Source organism: Pygocentrus nattereri, chromosome 11 (assembly GCF_015220715.1).
Source record: "Pygocentrus nattereri isolate fPygNat1 chromosome 11, fPygNat1.pri, whole genome shotgun sequence".
Lineage (NCBI taxonomy): Eukaryota > Metazoa > Chordata > Actinopteri > Characiformes > Serrasalmidae > Pygocentrus > Pygocentrus nattereri.
Genome location: NC_051221.1, coordinates 25668878 through 25680280, shown reverse-complemented (window position 1 = coordinate 25680280; position 11403 = coordinate 25668878). Strand labels below are relative to the sequence as shown.

General features: G+C 38.7%; 1 long non-coding RNA gene across 1 annotated transcript; it reads right to left on the bottom strand.

Annotated features, from left to right (window-relative positions):
- Window positions 1-1548: 1548 nt before the first annotated feature.
- On the bottom strand, window positions 1549-10538 carry LOC108433617. The gene is made up of 3 exons (XR_001858310.1): window positions 10453-10538; window positions 6714-6843; window positions 1549-1630 (listed from the first exon to the last, which is right to left on the bottom strand). It is a non-coding gene; the product is annotated as an uncharacterized LOC108433617 (long non-coding RNA).
- Window positions 10539-11403: the final 865 nt, after the last annotated feature.

Genomic DNA, 11403 nt, shown 5'->3' with positions numbered 1-11403 from the left:
ACAAAATCAGAACAGGGGTTGAAATAGGAAGAAATCACCTATGCTGTTTATTTGGCATTATGCCTCAGCAATTAGTAAAACATTTATCATAGAGACGGCAAGTGCAATGGCAAGTTTAGCTGCCTCACCATCACTTCATCACCCACACACACACTGACTTCACATCAATGGACAGATGCCTGTCAATAGATTTCCCTCAAACAGAGCAGTTCAAACAGCTTTGTGCTTACAGCTACAGAATTTCAAGTCAAAGCTGAGAATCATGAAATATGAGCCACTGACAGTGTGCGTCAATGCCATAATAGCATTTCACACAAAGCCCAAATTCTCAAGCAAAGCAAAGGGAGATGAACAAACTTCTTTTGGTTCCAAACTTTAGGAGGAGTCTGCTCAGTTAATAGATATTTATTTTCAATTTTGCATTATGTTTGCCATTTGAGTCCCAACACACCTTTAAAACCCTTTAGTTTACTAATTTAATTAATATTATAAGTGCTGTATTCAAAGGATGATGTACTATAACTATGATGATGACTATCTGTGTTCTGTCTGCATTTGTTACTTCCATCTGGTTCCACACTGGTGAACTCACTCTGTGTGTGTGTGTGTGTGTGTGTGTGTGTATGTATATGTGTATGTGTGTATATTTTTTATTCTAACATTACATGCTGTTTTTACAAGTGAAATCATATTTATTATCCAAATAATTGGTTTTGAGCAATTCTCCGACTTTGGCACAGTGCCATATGTATTGCAATAAGGACATTCAGATGGTATAGAATGTGTAAACAGAAATATTAAACAAGGATTTTGTAGAATCTTTCAAATTTTTGCTTTCTATGTATTCATGTACATCTGAAATGAACAGACTGGTAGAATATTTTAAAAGTTGTTCAAAATATATGAAACTAGGCCTACATTGCGGTCAAAAATACTTTTTTTACATTATTACAAAAAAAATCACCCTACATTGCTTTCAGGGTTTGAAAAGTATAAGAAACAGTTCATTGTTCTTATTCTCTCACTGTTCTGCCTGCTACTCTCTGGTTAACCTTGACAGCGCTGGGAGCTGCGAGCTTTCAGAGGGCACGCAGGAATCTACTCCACACATGCCCTCAGCCCATTCATTATCCTACAGAATGATCCCAGGTCGCAGGGCCGGAAATTTTAATTACGTGGGCCATAAATGGAAAAATTAAGTAGCACATTTTAAAAATGCTGAATCGGTATAATGAAGTTTTTGGATGGCAGAGCTAAAGGGGAAAAGCTGCAGTGTCCTAGTCTGCACACTAGGTCCATCAGAGTGAAGCCAGGACATCTATCTGAACTGCACGCTATGACAGTTGTCTTTTAGAGGCAAACACTGCCATTATTCTGCTTTACGAGCTTGGGTTAAAATACTACACGGCACTCGCGGTTTAACAACTAGTGTATGTCTCTCTGTCTCGCGGAGTGTGTGCTTCATCTTAGTAGTAAAATCTGACTTAAGGTTTATACCCTAAGCTGGCCTGTAAATTAAAGTGAGATTCACCTTCACTTACATTTGGTGTCAGGCTAGGAGAAATGAGCTGGGGCTGCGAGTTACTCACTCCTCCGAGGCATCCGCAGATCAGTGATCCGGCCATCCACCCTGTGGGCAGTGGACATAATTAGGAAACATCAGGCATTAACTTGGCATATGCTCCTGGCCACTGTTTTCCTGCAACTTGCCATGTTTACCAGCTAATGTTAATTAACATATGAGTCGCTTCAGTAGAGCTTTTGCCCTGTTTGTCCTGTTAGCAACGTTAGGCTCCAATCCATTACTGTCTGGGGACTAATTTTAGTTCATGGCTTGAAAATAGTTACTGTTTAATATAACAGAAATATGTAACAAATCAAACTTCTGATTTTAAATTAAATGTGAATTAAAATTAAAATCACAGCCAGCCCAAAATATGTCTTACTGGTGCAAATTCAGGGGGAGCATGTTCCTCTCATTTTTCAAAATTAGGCAAGATACATTTGGGGGTTGTGGGATGGCTGTCGACAAAAGTACACAGCTGAGCTGCAAAATAACTGTCAGATATCAATATTATATATGCTAGGTCTCCATTTGAGTTTAAAAGTCAAATTAACCACAAAATGGATTGTTTTGTTAAGTTATGGTCAGTAACAGTAAAATGAAAGAAGCACCAACTTTCCCTGGAATCATTTTTAACACCTCTGCACTACACTATGATCATTTGTTGAATTATGCCTAAACAGTTATTAATAATCTTTCCATTTCTCTCCTAATTATCACCATATTTATAGCTGCATGCAAATCAGACAGACCAGGAAATTTAGTGGCACAATGGGAAGATAAAATGCCTCTCTAATAAAGAACACTTTTTTGTGTTTTTCTGTTTTAATACTGAAATATGAAGTATTTACATATCAATATGACAAGCGTAATTGTAGATGTAGTTTATTTACACCGTTTTATATTTTAACTGCTGTATGTAAGCTTGAGCCTCCTGATGTTTGTTCCTATCACTTATTACTCAATTAAACCTAACTAAAATCTATTTGCAGTCAAATACAATATAACTGTGTAACCTCTCTTGACTAAATGATCCTGCAATACCATCCTCTAAAGTCTGAAAAGAATGAGAACTTAATGAAAAGAGCAGTGGCCATAGAGTGTACATAGGAGATGAAATATCAAAAAGAAGCCCTGCAGAAAAACAGAAAAGGCTTGCTTTGCTGCCCACCATAATATGATTAGCAGGAACGTGTGAAAAGTCTCTGAGGACGGGTAATTTGAGCAGGAAAAGTGTATTTCTCTACTACAAGGTTAGATATAGAGAGAAAGGCATTTGGAGGAACATTGTGGTGATGCATTAATTAGGCAGAAACCTAAAAGAAGGCCAAACCTTTTGGGAGTTGCCTTACTTGGAATCCAATAAAGACTGTAGAGGATAATACAGCTTATAGTATTCAACAGGATGTACCAGGCATGAATACACTTAAAGAAGTCTTTCAGTTACCAATTATGCATTCAGTCATACAAACCCTCAGGTATGAAAAGGGATGCGTTATTATGAAACCGTCCTTCAGATGGCAACAGAATATAAACGCAGTGTAATTGACCCTGCCGGACCACAGATCATGCAAATATAAACCACTTTGCTTAAAGGAGGGACGCATGCTTACAGTAAGTGTGCTGCACTGAGGGGAAGGGTGGAATATTTTTACCTCTGACTGAGCAAAACCTAACACTAAAATGCCTGTCAAAACAGCCAGCCCCCTTAGCCAAGCAGGGAAGACTGATGAGCTCGCTGTGGCAATGAAGATGGAGGAAGGAAAGAGGGCCTCATCCTTACGCTAGAGCCATGAGCACGCTAACAGAACGTGAAGGGCTGTGTCCGCTGAGCTAGCCGTGAGGGGAAATAAAAATGTTCAGTCAGGGCCACTCCGCCATAAGTCACTGGGGTAATGATCTTGGACTGCATCCAGTGTTAGAGCGATGCCGCAGCCCAAGCAGGCTCAGGCGTCCCCCAGACGCTCCTCGCTGTCAGCACACACACATGTCCTGATGGATGGGCCACACAGGTCACTGACATTAGTGCCACAACCTTCAGCATGCATTATAATAGAGTTAAACACAGGTGCCAGCACATCACTTCAGTCATGGGTCAGTGCATGAAACCTGCATTACATGCTATAATGGGGATAAACAGAAATCAATCTAAGAGGTGAAGGGGTGCTATAAAGAGTTATTGGACAAAATAATGTTATAGTATTTAAGTTACCTTTAGCCAATCCATGTTAAATATAAAAGCAGCAGCTTCTAAGCAAAAAAGCAATGTCTGATAAACTCCATTCAGAAATATCGGTCAGTCACTCACTCACAAACATGAACACACACGCACAAACACGCATTCACGCACACAAACGGGAAGCAGCCAGAGCACTCGCTCCACTCAATTATTTTGTAGTATGATAATTAACCAATTCACTATGCACAGCCAATTCTCAAAGGCGTCTTTGAACTAATTGTTCTCATTGACTCAATTAATTATTTGTTTGCTGATTTAATTATTTTCAGATCTGGAAAAATGGAAATTAAACAAGAGGCCAGTGACTGCTGCCAAAAAATAACAATCTTAAATAAGGGGTGTGATGAGTTATCACCTTTGTATATTTGCACCACTTTTCCAGATGCAACACATTTTGTTACAGTCTTCACTCTATTTTATACATCACATCATGAAATTTCAGCTGGCTATACATTTACATAAAAATAATTGCTATTTAAATTTCAATAAAAATTAAAAGACTTTTTTGAAAGTACAAGTCTACAGTGGCCAAATGGGTCTTGCTTCCTAACTGTGGACAATATGACAATATTTATCATTACTGTGATAAATTATGCCACAATATGTCACAAAACAACCTAGAGGAAAACTTATTGCTCATTTATTTTACTTCACTTATTGAAATCTTGCTCTTTGATTGCTCAAGAGACTTAGTTGTGATTCTCCTAAATTTTATTAGGATACATTGTATAAGAGCAAAACAGAACATAAGAGTTAGGAGAAGAGACACGTGAGATTACAAGGCTCATTTTTTTGGGCAAGATATCTGAGCAGCAGGAAAATCCTTTATCTTTCCATCTGATCTCACTGTTGACTAAGAGAAACTACAGAGACATTAAGGAGACTAACTGGCATCCAACTGATCTGATTGCTGCAACATAAACAGAAGACTGTGAAAGCAAACAGCTGTGGAAAATACACAGGGCCAGCTCTAATAATTGCAATCAGGTGATTACGCAATACTTGTCACAGACCTAGTAAAATGTCCATAAAATATACGTTTTAAACACCATCACAGGAGAAAAGTAGAAATATAACACTTTTGGCTTGAATTCAAAATAGACGAAAAGAGTTATGACTTAGCATGAGCAGCTGTTATTTTCTAGCTGACAAATTGAGCAAGTGCATAAGTGAACTAATTAGTATTATGGGATACTAATTACCACTTCAAGTATCAAAGGTGGGACAATGAAAGGTGTACAGCACATCAAGTGCTCAGGGAGAATGCTCCAGCCTTGCTCCACCGAACGTACCCGCTCCAACTAAGACATAGCCAGAGATGATGCTGCAGACGGTGAGTACAGGGGGTTTGTCATGGAAACATCTGCAGTCACCCTGTGGCTCCTTAAAGCTCAGATGACTTGAATATGAGCACTAATCAGAAATGCATCAGTAGCCTTTAGGGTGCAGAAACCAGACTCCAAAATGAAAACAAGGCTGGCACTAAGATATAGTTGCTGGCAGAGGCACTGTTGGTGCTCATGGCAGTACATATACAAAACATGCTCTGGACTGGAGTAACTAATCAAAGAGGAAAAGTCTATCTAAACACGTAATTTAGAAATATATGAGTACCACATTTATAATGTCACATATCTCTAACAATATCCACCTTCTAACTCCTCGTGTACGTTTGTGTTAATTAAAAGAATGAACTCCACCCTATGTCTTAGATCTCCAAGTGCATTTGGCCTCCTAATGTGATGTCCTCTCCGCTAGCATAAAAAACATCATCTCTCCCTCTTGTCCATGCCAACGTCCTGCCCTGAACTTGTACCAGACCAGTGGAGGCATTAAATCCTGACTGGCCTGTGGCATCCATCCAAACTGCTCTGGACAAAAAGCTAATATTCCTCTGCAATGTGCCAGGCCATGCATGCTAAGTTGCAGACCCATCGAACCCCTCTAACGACTGCCATATGGAAAACAAATTGCTGTGGCCGGGATCAGACGCCAGTCTGAGCGTGGCATGAATTCTGAGGGCCTTGTGGTGAACTGCGCCAAACGTTTGCAATTCCACCCAGCAAGTGTGTGTGTGTGTGTGTGTGTGGGGGGGGGGGTCCTTAAGAATCCCACTATTATTTATCATGCTGCTTTAAATGTTTTGCTCATTTGTTTCCATTAAATATTTCATCTTCCCTTAAATATTCATTTAACGTCTCCTTTTAAATTTTTTACCAGGTTCTTTTTCTCTTTCTCTTTCCCCATGCCTTCCTTTTAGGCTCCGCGATCATAAATAATTATTCATGTGCACCCAGAAACAGATTGCATAAAACATGCACATGGATTCCTTTTTGTCTTTTCTCATTAAGAGATATACTTCAAGTAGCCTAAATACTTCCCACTGCTCCACTTGTGGAAATTGGATATTCTATTCTGCCATACTGCTGCACAAATGGGTTATAGCCTCTTGTTATTCGGAAAAAAAAAAGTAAGAAAAAATAGAGAAAAAAATGGAGCTCCCTTTCAATCTTCAGTGTCACATTCGTGCTCTGTACATTTGTACATTTGAGTATTTCGTACGAGCTCTTTTAAAAGCTGGATGATGCATTCTTAAAACTGTTATTGCAATTTCAACTCTTAGTATCAGTCACTTGTAAACATTTAGGCAATTATCTTTTGAAAACCAAACTACTGGCTTTCTTGCCCTGAGTGCTTCTTTTATGCCAGTTGAAGCTGGGAAATATGTTTGCTTAATAGCTTCCTTGTTATGTCCTCATAAATTAAGCACTCACTTCATCTCGCTCTGCTGCAGATGAGAATAACATCAAACATTTTGGTGCAGAACTCATGCCCCGACTCTGGGAAAGAAAGTTTGCTTTTGAAAAATTTAGAACACTAACTGAGAGACAGAGAGGATCTGATACTTACTTCCATTGTCAAGTGAATCAAATCCCACGGAACGTCTGTTTTCTTTCTGTCTTTCAATCTCTCCACCGCACATACACATACTCCAGTGCTCCAAATGTTTGAGAAGAGGCAGCTCGGTACAAGGTAGCATCTGTAAAGAAAACACATATTTTACCGTGCGGTAGTCTGGAAGTACAATAATTGTATTTGCTGTACATGCGAGTTATCATTACATTCATTTTAGGTTCAGTTAATTAAGTGGATGTATTATGTGTCCTACAGTGCTGGACAATGTTAGTGCAGGAGGGTTGGCACTGATTTTCCTTTTGATCTACAAATAACACAGAGTTTGAGAAGAAGCCTACACTACTGTTTGCTACATCTTCAAAGCACATCAGTGTTTCAGTAAGTAAATTTGCTTTGGTTAATGAGAAAGGCAGGGCCAACAATCAAACGCTCAAAATAACTGTGTCAGAACTGGAATGCACATTTGCACGAAAACCCCGGACTTCAAAGTCTATACCAGCCTTTATTTGTGAATAATAGCAATAAGAAGCCATGGCAAACATCAGCATAGTGAGAGATGAAAAGGTATTGTAAACTTTCAATTTTATCGGATTATCTCTTGGTTAGTGAGGCCGCTTGATCAGACAGTGCAAATAGCACTGTGTTAATTAGAGATTATACTGCATGATCCTACGCACACAGTTGAGGTATCGGGGTGTTATGAAGTGACGCTCTGTTTTAGCAAAGAGTGACTGTCAACGAGCCATCAAGACGTTAACACAGCCATCTCCAGATCAACCAAGTTTTTTAAAAATCATGGTATACTTAAGTAAGTGGATTTGAACTATACATTAGCAGTGGTACTAGGGCACTCATAGTTAAAACTACAGCCACAAACCCATAAGGAATACTGTAGATGCAAACCCATAAGAGCTCTGTGCACTTTTCTTTGTTCATCTGTCAAGAAATTAGAGAAAGCTTGCTGTAGTCCTTCCTCATTTGCATACACTAATTGCTAGTTCTCATCATGCAGCAGGAACGAGCCTCATTTGATAATAAGACAAGAATAATAAATCATAGATTTCATCATACAGAAAGAAAAAAATCTAGGGGATGACAGAATATTTGCAAAGTAATATGCACCTGTTTTATCACTATCTGCTTTGCTGCTCCTGTTTCCATTTTTTTTTAAGTGCATTGGACATTTTTTTACATTTTTTCATCTCAGAAAATATTTAAAATAGAGAAGACCCCCAAAAATATGTATTTTAAATATGATCTACTTATGATTACTTATGATCTAATATGATCTACTTATCTATCTTAAATATTCAGTTTACACTATATTACTCCAAATTACATGTAATATTTTACCTAAGTTACAGTCAACAGAGAGAATATTTCTGAAATGAAAGCCTGAATACAGTCTAGACTCCCATAGACACTCGTTTTCTATTCTTTTGTTATGTTTGGATTTAGCGCGCGTGCTTGGTTTATGCCAGAAGGTTGCTGTCCCTCACCTAATTATCTCACTGTTGGAGGCCGCTGGAGTTCTGGGTGGCAGAAAGGTGCAAAAATATCTACAGTGATATGAGCATCACTCTAGTGGTTATATAAATCAAGCTGGATTTTCTACTGAATAAGTACACTAACATCTGTCAGTTAAGTATATAAATGTTCAAAATTAGGTACTTTAACAATAAAACATCATTTAGAACCACATAATTACTTCACAATCCAACTAGCAAATTGTTGTATCTTAAGATTTTCTTACTTCATGAAATACACTTGAGAAGCAAATCACAGACTGAGCCACTGAACAAGAGTCAGATTTGTAAACATCAATTTCTTATGTATTTCATTTCATTACTACTTTAATTCTTATCTATATATTTCTTTATTTATGTGCACATTATTTCAAGATCCTAAATTTCGAAGTCTAGCCTGCTTACACTGAGCCATCTGTAATTTCTTGATGATCAAGTATGAACTTCATGGAAATCAGGCCAGAATGCACAGACTGGTTTACTCGTTAGTCTGCTGCCATCTAGTGGAGACTGTGTGATTACACAGACTTTCAATTTGACGAGATAATCTTCTTGTGGATTACACTGCCACACACTGACCAACTTCACAGTTTAAACAGACTCGTCCTGTTTGTCATGTCCTGAAGTAGCCTAGACAGACTTCTGGTCTAGTTCACTGCTAAAGGCTCATCATTTGCACCTACAAACAAGATAAACACAGCCTGACAATACAGCCACCAGCCTTCAAAGAAAAATCAACAACACTTCAAAGAACTAACAAAGTCAAAGGCAGCTATGTGGGGAATTATTCAAATCAGCAACTCTAATGCACAAACAATATAATCAAGAACTTCATTTAAAACATACTAATTAAATACGTATAATATATAACAATGGAATTAGATTCATTTCTTTTAGACCAATAACCCCATTTATCTATGGTCTACGTTTTGGCTAATTCAACAGGTCTGCATGTACTGTCATTCTGTTTCCAGTGTTTAGTTCAGAGTATTTTGAACAAAGCCATAAATTCAATACTCTTGATTTTGCTCCTATTTTGCAGCAGTTTGATTTAAAAATCCAGATTTTTTCCAAGGAATGTTTTGCACTGCTACAGATAAACAGCAGCCACACCAGACACTAATGTGGGAATTCTGTTTCATGACCCATCCTGTTTTCAGGATAGTATACACCACAAAAAAAAACCAAAAAAAACAAATAAAAAAAAACACACTAATGATTCTTACTGACGGCTTTGGCCTGGTTAGAGTCCAGATTCAAACTCTGCGGAGAACAATTCGTCTTACAGAAGCTTGGAAGCCTTTTTCAACTGTCTGAAGCCATCACTACTGATTGGAACAATACTAACTGCTTTTCTGTAAAAGGTGGTCTGCAGTTTTAGTTCACCAGTCATAGCTTAGTTATCAGTAAAATGACTGAAACATCCCAGCACTTTATTTGACCTCCACCATGTTAGTGTTAGCGTCTGAAAGAGCAGCCTCACTCAAATCATCTTATTGTAATATGACAGGCTCTTAGGCTCACTTTACACAGTCTAACTAACATGGAAGCAGTTGCCGGTTGTGAGTTGCCTGCAACTTCCGTAGTTTGTCATGACACAAAGCAATTCATAAACCAATCTGCATACAACACCTACATTTCTCTGCTAGTTAGGTTAGCTAAATTAGCAGCTTGTATTTTTCACATACTGCATCAAAGTCATCCGTGAGGAGTAATTTACATAGTTCCAGCTTATTATTTTCATATATTTCTCCAGTTGTCATTCGTCTTTTTAAGCTCAGGGAGTTTACTGTATTCGTGTTTTTTATGATGTTAGGATTTTGAGAATTAAATGTTTAAGCAGCCATTACAGTTGTATCCTAGTAAAGTCCTCATAGGCAAGTCTGTTCACTTGGCGGCCATCGCTGCTGGGCAGTTATTCCCAGTCATGCCAGGCCAGAGTCCTCTCTCTTTGAAAGGGGAGAAACCTAAATGTTCGAAGCCGAAACGTTTCTAACACATACATGAAATCGCCGATAAAACCGGACACAAGCCTCAAAAGGTCGTTTGTAGCGTGTGGCTGCGGCTACTCCGATTGGCTGTTTTTGTTGAAGGGCGGGACTAAGTATTAAGACGTCATGCTGAGTGACCTGAATCATCCCGTATAACGTCTGTGGTTTCACTCACTCCACCTAGAAGCACGGCATCAAGTTCATCAAGTGTCTTACCCCATATAATAGTGTTAATCCTTTGGATCCCAACCGAATCTGAGCTCTGTATATCTTTAGGGTGCATTAAGAGTGGTGAATAATCTAGTTAGACCACGCAAATCACGATAACAGCAGTCTAACAACGGCGGCACTAGCTGCTATTTGCATTGCGGTTAGCGGCAGCTGGTTAGTTAACGCAGCTGGTGGAAACAGAAGTTCCTGTTTGTTGTCATGGCTCAGCAAACTGACAAAATGAAAAACTTTTAACTCTAATTCAACCAATATTTTTTATTTTATTTTCTTTGCCCACTGAACCGCTACATTTGAAACTGTCCTTCGACTTGATCACATGACGCATTACCAGCGTTTTGCTCGGCTGTTTCATGAAACGCGTTCCATGAAGTTAAAGACGCTTGTAACTGTCGCGGCTGAGTTTCAGACGAGTTGCAGAGCAGTTGACATTATGCAACTCAAGTGCAATTTAGTTTCATGTAGGTTTAAAGCAACTAAGGCTGCATGAAAGTTACACTATGTAAGGCCCGCCATATATTTTATGACCTCTGAGGTCGTGTCTCATTTTTGTAGCCAGTGACGCTTAAAATTAAGGTCTCAGGAACTAAATGACATTTAGAGATGAATTAATGGCATTTTCGCCATTCATTCATTCAAGTCACAGCTGTAGCACCCTGTGATAAACCAAATTATTCCAAAGCCGATGGTTTTTGTCCCGTGTAGTTACATTTCCCCAGTAAATACCCATGGGCCTTCTGAAGGGTGATGTCAGTAAGGCATGGACCTCCGCCTCAGCTTTCTCCTTCTTCCCTCACAAAAAAAGAAAGACAGTCAGAAAGAAAAGAGTAGTGCCGAGGAATCTCATCTATAGAGAAGATAAGAATAAGAAGATAAAATCAGGGCGTATTAAGAGTTGGCGCACTACTCTTTGGTTATGACTTTGTGTGCGTAACTATG